Raw genomic sequence first — 10,959 nt, 5'->3', positions numbered from 1 at the left:
AAATGACCCGACCGGATGCGACCTGATAGGTACTCACGTTTTGTTTTTTAGGTGTTATTTACAGAAATTTACTTTAGTTTCTAATTATTATGTAAAAGTTACTACTATTATTGAAATAAGAGGGAATTTTCCCACAATTTTTGTAAGTGAATTTATTTTTGGCAACCCGATCCGAACTTACATGATCCGAACTTAGCCGATCCGAAAACTAGGCTTGAAAATTAACTCGACCTGAACTGACACGACTAGAACCGAACTTGACCTTACCCAAACTTAACTCGAATTGTTGACCCGAAATCTGAATTAACCTGACACGATCGGAACCCGATCCAAATATTTGCTAATCCAATAGCGACCCAACCCGACCGATTGACCCGTTTGCCAGGTCTGCAGTCCACCACTTTTACGGCTTACGTTTTGTAGGCGCTAAACACGAGCAGGATAATAATTTTGTTTCTTTTGATCGGGATAATATATAATAGGATTGATCATTTAATTTGACTTAGATAGAAGGACGCAAAATGCTGATCTACGTTGCTATCGATATGATCCCTACCGTTAAGGTATAAACTTTGGAGAAGCAGTGCAAATAAATAACAATCGTTGATTGGTACAGGCGGGTGTATCATGCGTATGGTAAACCTGAAAGTACATTACATATAAATAAAAGAATATTGAGATAGATTTAATGTTATTTTATTTATATGTAATGTTATTTATTTTATATGTAATGTTCGTTTTCAGAAAACATGATATCTCTATATTCTTTTGTAATGTATAATAAAATATTATAACTACGATTTCCGGGAGTACATTACATATAAATAAAAGAATATTGGGACAAATTTAATTTTTTTTATTTATATGTAATGTTTTTTTCAGAAAATATGATGTACTCTATGTTCGTTTGTAATGTATAATAAATTATTATAACTAAGATTTTTTTATATGCCTATTATTATATAAGTTTAAAGAATATATTTATATGTAATGTTCTTTTATTTATAAGTTATGTTTTTTTTATTTATAGGTAATGTTCTTCCAAGTGTACCATGCGTAGAGGTGGGCACCGTGCCTGGCCGTGCCCGGTGGTGGCTCGTGCAGTGCTGTGCCACATTTTGGCACACCCCAGCCCACGGTACGACACGGCCCATGTGCCTGTCGTGTCGTGCCGGGCAGCGGGCCGAACTTAATTTTTTATTTTATTTTAAAAAAAAAATCGATATATATCTTTTTTAAACAACTTGTAAAATAAGTATATTTAAATAATTTTATTAATTTATGTTTATGTTTTTGTATTATTATATTGTTAATGTGCTTTTTATTATTAATTTATTATAGTTCTTTTACTCTTTATTATTTATGTTATTATTATACATATTTATTATTATTTAGCAAAAAGTAACAATGCACATAATTTAAAAATTTACGAGTGCGATAACACAAAAATTGATGAATAACTTATTTAATTTTATTATAAGTCGGTGCGATAAATCGATAATACAATAATTTATAATGATAAAACCGTACAATAATTGATGAATAATTAACTTTATAGCTTATTTTATTATATAGGGTGCAATAATACAAAAACTAGCTATAATTAATAGTATGTAATAATATAATTTATATAGTTAATAGTATATAAATAATTATATAGAGCATGGGCCGTGCCTCGTGTCGTGCCTGCGGGCCAAACGTCGTGCCGCCCACCCGTGTCGTGCCGTTCCCGTGCCGATTACTTATACTTCTTTCTTTTTCTTTTAGATGCATTACCTTCTATATAGGAAAGGTTTGATAGTAACGTAATCACAACGAACCCTTCAAACTCCAATACTTATCGTGTATCTCCTGAGAGACCTCGCCCCCAAGCAGGGCTCGAATGTAACCCTATGACCCCCAAAGTGCAGTCCACGTTCTAGGCTCTACAGAGTCAACTCCCAGACCTTTGTAAGGTACAAAGTCGCTTAAAGAAGGCCAGTTGTTGGGAACAACTTCCTCAGGTCCGAAGATTATACTACTATCATCAGCATTGTCCGAGCTATATTAAATGAGCACATAAGAATTACCTTTGAAAATGTAAGCTTGATAACGCTTATGCGAGGCAAAGGCAGCTTCAATGTCTTTTGTAAAGATGGTTTCGCGCAGACAAGGAAACGCCTCTGTTATGAGACCAGTGGCAATGAGTTCGTTCTTGGAATAGTTGAATAGTTGAAAATGTAAAAAATGTAAGCTTCATTAATAACAGTGGATTCAAATGCCGCTGTGAAAAAAGGGTCCCAAACTTTATCCCTTGTGGACAAGGAAACATCTCCGAATAGCGTCTTTGTTCTTTTATCACTTCTCCAGTAAAGGTTTCCGGTGAATACTTTATTTTCGTGCACTCATTGAATGAAAACAAAAACGCTTCATTCACATTATGACAACCAAAAGTAAGCCTTATACCTATTTCATTAAATGAAGTAGCGTAAAGGTTCGGGAAACCGTCGCAAATCATGAGAGGACCATGGACTAGCCGATCCTTTGTCGGTGATTCAGGATCATAATTGATTACGACGTACTCATTTTGAAAGGACATAAAGACATGGTTTCTGCGCGATGAGCAGAACGCTGAGTTTATATAACAATCCATATTTGCTATCGCATTGAACCGCTCCATAAACTTATTTGCTTTCATTCGTTCTGTTAGTGAATCTTGATCTTTCATAACTGGTATAATATTCAGCATTTCATAAATAAATGGGGCATTTTATAACATGGGCTTTTTATTTTTATTAACCAGAAAATTTGATTTAATTATCAAATTAGGCTAATAACTTTTTTCTTTCTCGAGCAACAAAATCGAGTTTAGTACTTATAAACACTATGTTAAACATAAGTAGTAAATGCAATACAAAATAACCTAAATGTAGAAAAGAATTAATGATACTAAAATAATAAAAAGACTGAAATACCCTTTTCCAAAATGAAAAACCCAATTTGCCATTTCACCAGCTAGGCTTTCATTTTTTACATTTTTTCTTTTGCAATTCATTCACAATTTCAGTCATCATTTTTTTTTTCGCAATTCATTTCATTTCAGCATTTCCCTCAAAATTCTTCAATCTGAGCCCTAGAGACTAAGAAGTCGTTCACCGTTCATAAACCATCCAGTCTAAGGTACTTTTTTTGTTTAAGGTTTAATTGTTGAATGAAGTAAGTAAATTTGCTATATGATTATGATTTTTTTTTTTATCTTTTTATGCAATTAGAGCCAATGTTTTGCTTTGTCAATTGTTTTGCTCCATTTGATTTCGTGTTTTTTTTTTTCCCTTTAATTTGATAGTTACGTGAATGTTGTTTTTAGGGCTGATTAATTACTTGTTGTGGTCTAATTTGGCCGGTTTTGAATACAATTTTGGGGTTAGGGTTTCCTTTATTTTTGTCGTGGATGTATCAAAGCAAATTGAAATTAGCAAATTGTTCTTTAGGATGACTGATTGACTTGATTAGTTTTAGCCTTTAGGGCTTTAATTTCAGCTTTTTGATGTGTAATTTGCTCGAATTTTGCTAGAAGCTGATCCATAAAATAGTACTCTAATAGACTACAAATCAGCTAGTAAACGTCATTTATAACAAGCTAGCCAGATTTAGGAATTAAAGGGATGACCCGTTTGCTATAGCTCGACAAACTATGAATGAATCAAGTTCAGCAAATGACCCGTTTGCTATAGCTCGACAAACTAGAAATGTGCCAAACCTGATAGACTACAATAGCTAGTATGTAATCAGGTTTATTATGAAGTGAAATTGCAAATGCTCAATAACTAATCCAGCATTCACACACAGACCTTTTCTAAAAATAGCTTAAGAATCAGAGATTGAGTAAGAGGTTAGCTGACCTAATGCAGTATCCAAACAGCAATTCCAGCAAACTCTACATCCAAATTGACGCTTTAACATCGACAACAGGCACACTAATTAAGAAGTTTATTCTGAGAAAGTGTGCTAACAGATTAGATAAACTGCAGTTCGATTTTACATCAACTACATGACAAAAAATTAATTAGAATACTGGCTCATCATACTTGAACATATCTCATGACATTCACTAGATTGATTAAGCTAGTGTGATTTCTCCAATAGTTCTTTTAAATCCAAGTCTTGAACGGGTAAAATAAATTGCTTTTTCCTTATCAAGTCTAGCAAAAACGGGAATTTTGTGGATACATGCATGCTCCAAAGTCTTAAAATATATCAAAAAAAAAAAAGAGATAATTACCTAACACCTACTAATTCAGTAGTAACTTTTCCTAATTATGCAAGGACAATCTGAGTTGTGACAAATTACCACTCCAAAAATAAAGACTACCAAGAGACACCTAAGAAGTTCTTTATTTTTTATTTTTTTTTTCTTCATGTCTAACAAATTAAGCAACTTGTTTTTTACAATGGTACCATTTATGTAAAAGTACAAGATAAAAGTCGTCCCACATTGGTATCTCAATCCACTTTACAATTATGATCAAGAATGCAAGTCTATACAATTTTGCATCTATTTTACACTTGGGTGTATCTAAAACTAATGTTTTAGAATGTCATTTCAAAACCCATAAAAGTATACAAGGTTCATCAACAAACATCAAAAGAATGAGTATGTCGTACTCATGTAGTTGTGTAAAGTAGATAATATGTATCATGAACATAATTTTAAACACACTCGGACGTATACTAAATATGCATGTTCGTAAACTAATCATCAATACGCTAGATCAAATATTATATGCAATGCAAACTTAGGTTTAAATTTAGACGCAGTCAGTGGATGGTGTAGTAAGTAGATCGATGCATAGTAGCAGTAGCAGAGTTTGGAGCATGTATGTTAGTTAATTATCTCTTTTTTCTGGATATATTTTAATACATTGAGTTCAACAGAGAAGCCACAAAGAAGCTGGATGAGAAGCTAATAGGCATGGCCATCCCCACCAATATCACCAATGTTATCTACAATTAGAGATAATATAAAGAATTCCCCATAGAGTGGAGAATCTCTTATTCTTAACTCATTTATAGGGAAGACACTGATAGAATTGGAAGAATAGGCATAACAACTGATATCTATTTAAGACCAAGCATGGTCAACAAACACAATTGCTCAAGCACATTCTACTAAACGCCAACCCGAAAACTGCATGACATAGCCAATCACTTAAACAAACACAATAGCTGAACATATGTAGCAATCACCACTTTTGTTTCTTAATTAATTTTAAATTGTTAGTTTCAACATCATGTAATCTAATTACAGAACAAACAAATGCAATCAATGAAAATTACTAATTTTGATTTTTAATTATTTCGAAGTTATTCATGAACCTAATCTTCTTGGTTTTTAATCATCCATTTTGAATTGAAATTAATCAAACAACAACATTCAATTCGAATTCTAGTTTTTATGAGTAAGTAAAAGGGATAATTACATGAACCCTAATTCGAAAATTCACATATTACGCATAAATAGAACCACTTTAAGCCGATTGAACGATTGTAAGGAGAATCGCAAGTTATGGAGGAGAAGCTATGGCTCGCTAAAATCTCCATTGAGAATTGTAGTAGTGCAGCAGCAAATAAAGGGAAATTAATTAGTTTCATCTTTTTAGTTTATTACAAATAATCGATTAAAAATCAAATAAAAAAAATAAAATAGATGGATTGAGCAGACCTTACTGATCCTTCGATCCTACATATTGTTTGCCATGGACAAGCTTCGAAGGAACTTCAGAGGTGCGCGCAGTGTTTGAGTGAAAGAATAAGGCCAAGGTGCGTGTTTGATAAGGGATTAAGGGAGGAAGAGAGTAAACTGATACGGAGTACTTGGGATTGGGCGTGTGTTAGCATTAGTAACTTGCCTTACTAAAGCCCATTACAATTAACAAGGTCAACAAAGTTTGACCAACTATTTGTAACTGGCTTTTTCTATGCCCATTATTAATGCCTAGTCAGCTTATCTTTGACCTGATAATTGTAACTAACCTTGATTATGGCAGTTACTAATACTAATTTATTTGTAACTTGCACTAGCTACGTCAGTTACAAATACTCTTTATAGTAACTCACATAATTTGTGTCAGTTACTAATAGGGCGTTATAAATGAGGTTTTTTATACTAGTGGATCACTACTAGTTTGATAGCTACAACCTACAAACTGTCTTTCACTCCTCGACAGATAAAAGTTATTTGCTACAACTAGTTTTAATGAATATAGTCTTAGTTTTCAGGGCTAGCTTATAGCATTTAGGTTTAAAAGGGATTCAGCTCGGTATAATAATTAAAATAAAATAAAATAAAATAAAAAAGAAAAAGAAAAAGAAGGTTTAAGTAAAATGATTATGACTAAACTATGTTGGGATATTAAGCCCTTCTATCTTTCTTTCTAGGGAGTACATATTCGGATAATGACACCTATTATTATGTCCACCACTTTGATGGCTTACGTTTTCTAGGCGCTAAACACGGATCACATAATTATTTAGTTTCTTTTGATTGGGATAATATTTAAAAGATTGACATACTACCTCTGTTTTTTATTATTTGTAAAAAGGAAAAATTTTATGTCTTACAAATAATTACCTTTGTTATAAATAATAAAAAATAGATTTAGTACTTAATTTGATTTAGATAGAATAGGCGCAAAATGCATGATATATATTGCTCTCGATCCTTACTGTTAAGGTGTAAAACTTTGGATATACAGTGCAAATAAATAATATTTTTTCTGTTGTTTTTAAATGCATAACTTTTTATACATGCAAGTTTTAATCTTTGCATCATATTCCTTCTTAGTTAATAAATTCTCTCTAGCTATCTCTCTATTATCACATGAGTTCCATTTTTCCTTTCTCTCTAAAATTGTCTTAAAAATCCGTGATTCCTAAAGTGATGCATCTACAAAATAGAAAAGAGTAATACAAATTTACAGGGCTTATTCATATGGCTCTTAATCATAATCAATTAAATTGAATAAATTATTTTAGGAAAACTAATTAAACACCTACTTTTTATTTATTTATTTATTTATTTTTATTATTTTTTTTATCCTCTTTTGTTCTACTTAACTTGATTACGAGTAATATTTCTACCACCTTCACGCTCAATTAAGTTTATTTATAATCGTCATTATTCATGATTTATTATTCATTATTTATTAATATAAGTAACCTCAATTATTTATAGGGATAACTTTAATTTGCTAACCCCAATTTACTATATGACTAACATCAATCCCTACCTTATAAAAAGTTTAACGAAACTCTTATGAATAGTGCATGGATTTTTATATCCTTAAAAATGTTCTTTTATATATTTGCCCCTATTTAATTTCAAAAACCATAAAATTGTCTCTTGAATCCCCTAAATTGATTAATTATTTGTAAATAAAAAGTTGTGATTATTTCAATATTTAAAGCCATCTTTTACTCCGTTTCTTTTTATTTTACCTATTTGGAATTTAAATACTCCTACTATTTAATACAAAGTATTCTAAATTAGTTTTATTATATATGGAGTGCAAAAATTACAGAGTATATAATGTTGTGATTTTGTTTTAAAAAAACGTGTGATGTCTTGTTTAATTTATTCAATTTCATCTCAATAAGTACTTAACATTTAGACATTTATATTTCTAGAACTCGATATTTTTATTGTTCTCCCGCTAAATCAAAGTAGCTCTACTAAAGTTTCGTACATTGTACAGGTACACATCATCCAATACATTCATCGTCTGTATGCAAATAGCTATAATAAAATATCATGCAAAAAGGAATAGGGCATAAAGGCCATCGGAAATAATTTTCATAAAGGGCTCGCTATACCACGCGCATCGCGCGAGCTGGAATCCCTAGTTAATTTTTATTTATTTATTTTTAAAAAAAAGTAAATTCATTTGTTCATTCGAGTAACCCTTATTCTTTATAAATGTAACCCCATTTTCCCATTACGGTAACCCATTAAATTATCCGTCAAGGTAACTCCATTTGATCATCGTTGTAATTCCTATCACTTAATTATTTTCTTATATATGAAGTGATCGACCACATCTTGTGGCTAGCCACAAATAAGAATTTGTGATGTTTTGAAATTAATTTTAATTTTATCATTATTTTTTTTTTGACATGAATTTTTATTTTTATTATTATTATTAATATTAATGATCGTACATAAATGGAATGATATCTAAGGAATAGATGCAATATAGGCCCACATATTTATATCAAACTTAGTAGGTGAAGTAGTGGGCAACTCATTGGCTCATTTCTGTCTACAAAATTCTTAATTAACCACAAAGTCAATATTCAATGTTGAACTGCACTGATATTAGCAGTTTAAGACAATATAAAAATACAAAATCTTGTCTGTTTTATAAAGAGATAGACTACAATAGTCCATCAAAATCCGAGAATTAGGAATTCATGTTCATGTGGCATTGAGTAAATTGATTGTAATAACTTGTTCCATGTTCTTCAATATGATCCCGTTGGGTATGGCCCAAGGCCCATCGTCTTGGTGGAGTGTTTGTACGTATTTTAGAAACTTCCAGACGGGTATAGCATGGTTAGTGCAAGTTCCTTGAATGTAAATCTTGAAATTGAAAACAATTTGAACATATAGTTCCTAAAAATTCTAGAACATTATGACATCAAGAATGATCAAGAAAGTTCTGGAATGTTCTAGACATATCTTTCAACCTCCATCTTCAGTTATAATTATTGTTCATGGGTATTCAACCAAAGTATACCCACAAGAAGTAACGCTCATACACAAGCTTCTGCCTTCCTACATACGTACTGACCTTCGTATACTACTAATCAACTATTCTCTTTTGTAATACACTTTCAAAAGTTTATCTTCTAGATTAGAGTTATATTGGTTTTTGTACTCTCCTATAATTTTCCTCAGTGAATATTTTGGGTGCTTTTCGTTAATATTTAACCTCTATGTGAGGATTTTTTCCACGCTAAAAATTGTGTGTCCATCTTTATTACGTTTCTTTATTTATTTTTTATTCTTATTAATACTTATTATTTTTACTTCTGCTACGAACTCACAACCCTAACAATTCTATCTTGTTCATTCGATTTGCCCTTTTTCTTGAAAGTATAATTGAATGAACAACCAGTTCTTGTAGTAGGTAAATAATAATTATAGTAATTAAACGATTTGAGTGAAAAAAATAGTAAATTTTTTATAGCATAGCTGATTGACAAAAGACGTAAATGAGACAAGAGAAGTTAAAAAAACTAATAAAGAGTAGGAAAATTTGAAATCAATGAAAAATGGTTGTATCTCTAAAAAATAAAAAAATAAAATAAAAAAATGTAACAAAAATTAAATTTACATTTCAATGCGCTGAGGTAAAACGTGTTTAAGACACTAAAACATTAATTATTTATGCAGATAGATATACACCTCAGGGCGTGAAAAGGCCGTGGAGACTTTGACCGAATAAATAGACATGCTATCATGATATAAATTTTGATTCAGGATTTGTCTATTCAACTTATCGTATTTAAGCGGCTAAGAGCGGTGTCGGGTTTATGCATGAAAGTCTAGGGGGACAACCCAAGTAATTCGAAAGCCCTTGATCCTCAAATACTTGTAACTTTATGGATATGGATCGACTAAAAAATCATAGCATAGGTTGGTGATAAGTAAAAGTGATTATTATGAACGTTTTACCAAATCAAGCTTTAAACGAAAAATATTTACGAAACTGGTTGCGTGGCAAAACTATTTACCAAACTAAGCTTCAAGCATAAAACGCTGTCTCGGACAGCGTTTTATGCTCTGGTATTTTTTTTAAAAATATTCAGTTGGTAAAACGCTGTCTCGGACAGCGTTTTTACCTTTTGTATTTTTTTTTTTAAAATTATTACTTTCTGATTTTTAAAAGAAAAAAAATCAATTCGCATAAAACGCTGTCCGAGACAGCGTTTTATGCGTTTTTTTTTTTAAAAAATGAAACGCTGTCTGGGACAACGTTTCATTGCTGGTATATTCCAGCATATCAGTCCCCAAAAAACAAAAAACAACGAACCTCTTCTCTCCCTCAAACTCCCTCAAATCGCGACTCAAACTCCCTCAAACTCACACCGTGAACCGCTTCCCTCAAACCACCACCACAGTAGCTGCCGCCACCACAGTAGCCGCCGCCACCACGTTCAGCCGTTGCCCTCTCTCTCTCACTCACTCACTCAATTTCGTGGTAAACCCTTAATTCAATCGAGTGTAATTGCTCTTAATTGTTTTTAATTCATGTAAATTGTATCAAATTGTTGCTAATTATTAATGAAAATGTGGTACATTGTTGATAATTATTGATGGTGATGTGGTACATTGGTGATGAAATTGTTCATGAAATTGTTGAAGTTGTTGATAATTATTGATGAAATTGTTCATGAAATTGTTCGTCGTTGGAGGTGATCTGATGCAGGGCGTCATGGATCCTGACGATCCGTACATGGTGTGGTACAGGCGTATCACACGACGTTTCATCAACCCCAGCTACGCACCACCATCCACACATTACCATCCAGCATATGACATCATTAGCGGATATGTGAGTTATTTTTATTCTACTCATTTTCATCAATTTTCAAATTTGTATACCATAGATCTGACTGATCGATGATTACTGCAGGCGGCGGATATGGTGGCGATGGTTGATGCACTGTCAGTCTCCCTTGAATGCGGACCTACTAGAGCCCAGGTCGAGCAGGTGCGAGATATGGGCGTCGCTACCTTACAGAGATATGGTCACGCTCATCTCGTCCACCGGCGGGACGGTCATGATGGCCACTCACAGTTCGAGCTCGGCCAGAGCAGCGGTGGATGTGATCCTACGTCACCCAGACACGCAGAGGATTACAACATCCACAGTACTGCGCCCTCTGGTACCCAAGAGGACCCCTCGTCCAGCCAGC

General features: G+C 32.7%; 1 pseudogene; it reads right to left on the bottom strand.

The window, feature by feature from the left end:
- Positions 1-1,788: 1,788 nt before the first annotated feature.
- LOC110735816 lies at positions 1,789-2,728 on the bottom strand (annotated as a pseudogene).
- Between the last annotated feature and the right edge of the window lie 8,231 nt (positions 2,729-10,959).

The sequence above is a fragment of the Chenopodium quinoa genome, unplaced genomic scaffold, assembly GCF_001683475.1.
Source record: "Chenopodium quinoa cultivar QQ74 unplaced genomic scaffold, ASM168347v1, whole genome shotgun sequence".
NCBI classification, from domain to species: domain Eukaryota; kingdom Viridiplantae; phylum Streptophyta; class Magnoliopsida; order Caryophyllales; family Amaranthaceae; genus Chenopodium; species Chenopodium quinoa.
Note: the sequence above shows the minus strand (reverse complement) of the source record. Positions and strands in the feature narration are given on the sequence as shown.